The sequence below is a fragment of the Cyrtonyx montezumae genome, unplaced genomic scaffold (genome assembly GCF_038088225.1).
Source record: "Cyrtonyx montezumae isolate F1298 unplaced genomic scaffold, pur_monq_1.0 scaffold_8, whole genome shotgun sequence".
Lineage (NCBI taxonomy): Eukaryota > Metazoa > Chordata > Aves > Galliformes > Odontophoridae > Cyrtonyx > Cyrtonyx montezumae.
In genome coordinates, this window is record NW_027072089.1 from 16,844,210 (window position 1) to 16,850,729 (window position 6,520).

The following is a 6,520-nucleotide window of genomic DNA, read 5'->3' on the forward strand; positions in this document are numbered from 1 at the left end:
ACGCTTTTTGAACAGTGTGTACATCATCAGAAATCCAAAAGAATATGTATTCTGTTGTTTTAATAAACTGCTCTATTCACTAATTTAGCCATGAGAGTTCTCAGTAGGTACAGCCAGATTCCTTAAGGTAGATCATGAGAGCCCATTCAAATGCAAATAGACTAATTGGGCAGTGTGCTATTCATGAACCTGTATACTTCTCATATTGAGCATAATCAGACTTTTAACACTGATTTGAGCATTGCTCAGAACCTAAGATCTAAGTTCATATAGATAAGATTGCTGGCAGCTATTTCTAGGATACATCACCAGATGCAGTGTTATCTGTTTGAAAAAGAGTGAATAATAATGACAATGCATATACCTGAAGAAACTATGTACTTGTGTCTGGTAGTTAAAAAAAAACATCCTGTTATATTTAGATTATTTTGTGTATTTATTAGAGGAGAACTAGTATATTGGCCTAAAAGGAACAGTGTGGTCATTTTCCTTATTGCTCTTGTTTAATATTTACAATTAAGTGGAGATAAAAAATTTGGATAAATCTAAAGCAAGGTTTAGAAAGCAGTCCATTCTTGTAGGAATTTTTGATAGTATGCTTTCTGAGAAACAATGAATGCTTTTAGCATGAGACAATAATCCATCAAAAGATAAATCAGAGTTGGATAATATTTATTCTTGCACTAAAAGACGTGAAATTCCATCCTTCTGCAGTTCTCTCATGCTTATATTTAGAATCATTGTCTACTTTCAAGGAAACTACGAGTCTCAGACCTGAACGCATTCAGCTGTATTGTCGTACCACTAGTTTATTTTCTTGTGAGTAAAGAAGCTGAACTCCTGGAAATACGTTTTACTCCTGTACCTTTGAAGCAAACAATTCAATTATTTTTTTTCTTTCTTTTTTTTTTTTTGGAGTTCATCTTTCATCTAGCACAGATGATTATCTAAACGCTTTCAAAAGTTTTGCTCAGTACTGTTCTGTAAAAGCTGCAGGCAAAATTCTTCTCATGGACTCATGCAATGGTTCCTGTCTCCAATCTTCTCAGTCACACAGTGAGTCATCATTGTTGTCCTTTCTAAAGGGTTTCTCATTGCAGTGCTTCAAAGGAATCCAGCGAATCCCCCTCCATTGAAAAAATAAATAATAAAAAAGGAACTGCTTGAAGCAAAGTCAGTGCCAATCTAGGATTCCTAAATCCTTTTCCATCAATTCACAACAACAAGCAGTCACCCAACCTTTTCTGGCTGAAAGCTACATCAGGGCTGTCTTCATCATTATCCAGGCAAAAGGGAGACCTCCAACACCACCTATTTTTCACCTACTCAATTCCAGAAAAGATTCCTGTCTCAAGACTGGAGACAATCTTTGTTCAGAAGCTGCTGTGATGGCATGTCTTCAGAAGGTGATGCCTCTACACACCCCTAAGTGTGTACACAGTAAAGAAGCGCATGTGGAGTGGCAGTGCTATCTTTCAAATGGTCTGCTCACAAATTGAAGATGATACACAATACATGTCATTAATTTTAAGAAATATAACCTCATTAGCCAAAGGCTATTCCACTAAATGCTGGGTTTTGCACAGAAGGAAACATGTAATATGCAGGTGGCAATATGTTTAGTTTCACTCACAGAAGACCAATATGCTTATTCACTTTAAGTGGGTTACTAAAGCTCTGGAGTTTGTTTGAATCTCTCAAGTCTATGGGAAAAGACAATAATAAATACACTGGACTTAGAATTGTAAAAATAGCCTTGTAAGCAAAAGCATTTTTAAGTTCCCAACAGGGTAAAATAAAAAGATTGAAAATTTATCTTTGTGACATGGATTTATAGTTGTATTAACAGAGTCTTAGGCAGGAGCCTGTCACTGCTTCTTTTCTATTATAAAACTTGAGGATCAGGAAACTGTGAGACTCCCCACAGCCCAAAAACAGATCAGCAAAACTGCCTCAGTTAGATATAATCTAAAGTAGATTAAATGATACTGCTCCGAGTTAATAGATAAGGCAGGAAATAGAAGAAGAGTTATATAGCAGCGCTAACATATTCAGGATAATATTTTGCATGGGTAAGCACTCAAGGAAAGGATAAGAAAAAAACGCTTCTCTTTTCATTACAATTAATTATAATCTAGATATGTAAAACATATAGTTGAATAGCCTCAGAGTGTGGGGAGAGAATGATAGAGAGCCCATCCTATGATGAAGCAAGCACAGTTCACTCAGAGATGCCAAGCAGCTCTCATTTCCAAAGTTTTTTGTTTGCTGCCACCTGTGGTTCAAAAGGAAACTTTTCCAAAGTTCATCTCATTGTCAGAATCAAGTGAACACGCAGTGAAAGATCTGAAACAAAGGGAAAATAGATGGAGTACTAAATACTGTTAGAATGTCCAGTATGGACGATCAAAACTAAGTTTCTATTTAAGTACATACTTAATGGTTAGGTTGTCCAGTGTGGATGGTCAAAATTGTCTATACTCAGAGACATGCTTTCAGTTTTAAAAGTACTGAACTCTTAAAAATACATTGGTGTTGTAGCAGTGTGGTCCTTCCCCAAAAGAAGGTAGTGATATTCACAGAGAAAAATGTTGATCCAATATAGGTGATGACAAAAGGATAATCAGAAAACAATAAACTATTCTAAAATGTTGTGTTGTGTATACCAAAATCTGATTACACCGGAGATAAGAATATGGAGCACCTATCAGGAATTCTACTGAGGCTGTAGAAGAAAAGAAATCCATACTTAAGACTAGAGCTAAATTATACTTACAATCTCATTAAAACAGTGCTTGCTCAGCAGTTTTAAATGCAAGAATTCAGTTGTTCTTGGACCCCAAATTTAGCTAATTTATGCAAGATGTACTATCCTTTAAAACTTTAATTACTCCTTTTCACACTGGTTTTATCAGATGATCCATTACAATAGTGTTTTTTACTTGTGAGGTATAGTCATCAGGAAATAAAAACATACCCTTGTAATTTTTACTGTTAACTCCTCAACTAATCAGCTCATTTTGGCACCTTTATTTACCCTGGAATTATACTTAACGATGCAAGAATACTGTATCTTTTCAAGAGCTCAGCAATCCATTTCTCTCTTCAGTGCACCTGAGTGACATTTGCCATAAGATGGTTCAAATTAATGTCTCCAGAGCAGCCTGAACTGCTAATCATGTTGCCATACGTAAGCTATCTTGTTTCTCTGACCTTTCACTTTCTAGTGTTCAAATCAGAGTCACACCAAGGTTGCCATTCACAGGTCAGAAGACCACAGATAACCTTAGATATTAGTAGGACTCCATTCATTACAGAAACAAGAACTAAATAAATATTTAGAATATTTAAATATTTAATTCATATTCATCTGTCCACTTTGAATTTCTTTTTTTTTTTTTTTTTTGTCTACGAAAAAACAAAAAAGAGCACATATGAAACAAAAGAACATATGAAAAAAAAAAACCTCACTTGGTCATCTGCAGGCCCAAAGTACCATGGTCATGCACATCTGTGCTCAGGGCTTCTTGGGAGTTGCTCCAGCTTCACACTCAGGCTTAAACTGTACAGCAGGGAGGACTTGATGCTGTTACATGCACGCTGAAGTCCTCAGTCTAAGCATCTTAGTTCTAAAATAGGCGTATGAGATATGTACTGAAAGAAAAATCATGGCTTTGAATGAAGGATTAATGGTTGAAGGGCCATTTCTCCTGGCATCTGTGTCATGGGACATTCAGTTCTCATCAGCTCTGCATGTGACCTGGAATCCAGAGGTCCCAGGGTGAAAATGAGACTAATACCCGTCTTCCCCCTCCTCATTTTCTGGTCAAACAAAACCTCTTACCGTGAAGGAGCTCACGTACAGTACACCACACTAACTCAAACAACCCTTTAAAAGATCAGTAATACTTATCTAGAGGGGTCCAAATCAGTATATGCTTGTGTTTGTTTTGACAATTCCAGCTATTAATTAAACACTAAAATGTTTTGAGGACATGAAGGCATCTAGTGCTGTCTTAATGGGGAGAGATGAAAGTTGCACCTACCACTGCAGATTTCATAAACTGGATATTTTTCAGCTGTCTGATGTAACAAGCACTTTCAGAGCTTGTCACATCTAGTGAATAAGAGCAGAGGAATGATCTAATGCACAACAACAACACTGTCTGGGCCATTCACAGGCTGAAAACTTCGAGGGCAATTCAGCCAGATGTATTATTGTATTGTTGTAATATTATTATCTAAGCTTCTACTTTGGGCAAGGGAACTTTGATAACAATGTCAATGTAAAGCCATTTTAAGGAACTAATATTACCAATTGCAAACCTGAAATATCTGTATACTATCCATATCAAGGCCAGCACTTTTCTGCAAGAAACTGTGTTACCTGAAATCCCTTAACTCCTAGCACTTTGGGGCAAGGTCAGTGTCTGTCAAAATGGATCCTAAATTTGCAACCTTTATTCCAAAATATAATTTAATTTTAAAAAGATAGGAAATTGGTTTTCTATATTTCTGAATTATTTTCTAGAAACAATTCTCATCAAAACTTTTATGCAAAATAGCAAAGCAAGGAAAAGAAGAATCTTGGTGTCCACTAGGCTCCAGCATTGTCAACTGACACATGGAGGAAATCAGTTCATGTAACTATCCTTCTGATTCTCCTGCTGGCATCCACAAACCACCATGTTAAAATATTATCTAGGAAGAAATGTGAACTAAGTATATCAAAATACTGAGTGATTTATCAAACTGATCTAATTTGTAAGAGAAATCTTTATTACTCATTGAATGAATTACGAGATTAGTGTAAGAGATAGGACAAACTTGGCGTTCCGCTAGGAAATATCAGATTACTCTATCATCCTGAAGTATTTATCCCCAGTTAGTACTCTGCAAATTGTTATCAGAAACAAAGATTACACAGTAAATAGTACTAATATGCAGCCAGCAGGACCTTGCCAAAATATAATGCCCTTTTTGCTCCTGTGAAATAAGCTTTGCTGACAAGGGTAAGATTTCACCTTCTTCTTTCTATATAGGTCATGTCCCTGAGGGGGTCATTTCAACTCTTGCTGTCTTTCCATCTTTCTTTGTTACTTTCATCTTTAAACTTAAGTTTCCTTTGGTTACCCTTCTTTTATTAAGATTTTTTTTGCATAGAAAATATGTGTAGAAATATTAAATATGTTAATGTGGGTACAATGTAGAAGTTGCTCCATTCAGAATGAGACATTTAATAACCTCGTGGAAGAACTAATCATTTTGCAAATTTTTGAGTGCATCTTCACATGACTTTTGAAAAAGGAACCAGAAATTTATCTAGAGAGAGACATTCAGGTTGTGCTTTAACCTGATGAAATTGCTGCTGCACCAGGGCCCTTTTGGACAAAGTGAATTAGGTGCCACATGAAGACTAGTCAAGAAAGAAAATGTACATCATGGGCTCTGTGTGTGCATCATACACCTAAAACAAAAACAAAAACAAAAACAGGGTCTTCTTTCCACCTTTTAGTTTGCTATGAGTAGCTGGGAAATATGATTTTTTGGGAGTGGAGGCTTACCATGACCTTCTGCTGGAGACAAAGAAGAGCCTTCTCTCTGAAAGTCTTATAACTGCCAGTGGCTTGGAAAAGACTGTGGGAGTTTCAGCTCCAGAAACACTGGGATGGCTGGAGAGAGCACAGTCACCAGAAGAGTTTAGTTTTAGAGTTCATTTTTAGCTTCAAGAGAAGTCTCCTGCTATATACTGGGTTTTGCCTTGCTCACCTCAGGCAATTGCTGTACTTCCAAGATAGGTCCCCTTGTGAGGTGATACTTCTCAACAATATTACTGGAGATTAGGGGTGTGAAAGCTATCTCTGCAGCACAGTCAGTTCCAATCAGGGATATTCGACTATTCCCAGTCAGGATCCAGCTAGTTCCAGATCAGTTGAAGAGCATGATCTATTCAAAATACTGATGAACAGTTTCTCAGAAACTGTAAGTTCAAAGACTTTCTCACTACTCATAGACTATGAACTCTGGATTCCCCCACACTATTTTCCAGTGGAAATCTACTTCTGAGTGGTGCTCTTCTAACACCTTTATTTACTTTTATGTGACCAGGTGAGACACAACAATCGCAAAATGAACCCATGGAACTGCTTCCCAATGTTTAATGCAGAGCACAGAGAAAAAGAACGGCAGATTAAGGAAAAAAAAACAGGCTGAAGTTTTCTTAGCAACTTGGATAAATAGAACTGATGATGAGGGGAAAAAGTAGTAGCTAGAACAGAATAAAACCATACCTGTGAGTACCTCTCTCAGGGAAGCCTTACCTACCAGACAAAACCATGATAGAAGATGGAGAATAATCTGCAGAGACAAAGCCAGATAGGTGCTGCTATTGTTAGTGACACTCAAGACAAGAGAGAGAAAGAGAAGAGCGAGAGAAAGAAAGAGAAAGAGAAAGAGAAAGAGAAAGAGAAAGAGAAAGAGAAAGAGAAGAGAAGGAGAAGAGGAAAGAGGAAAGAGGAAA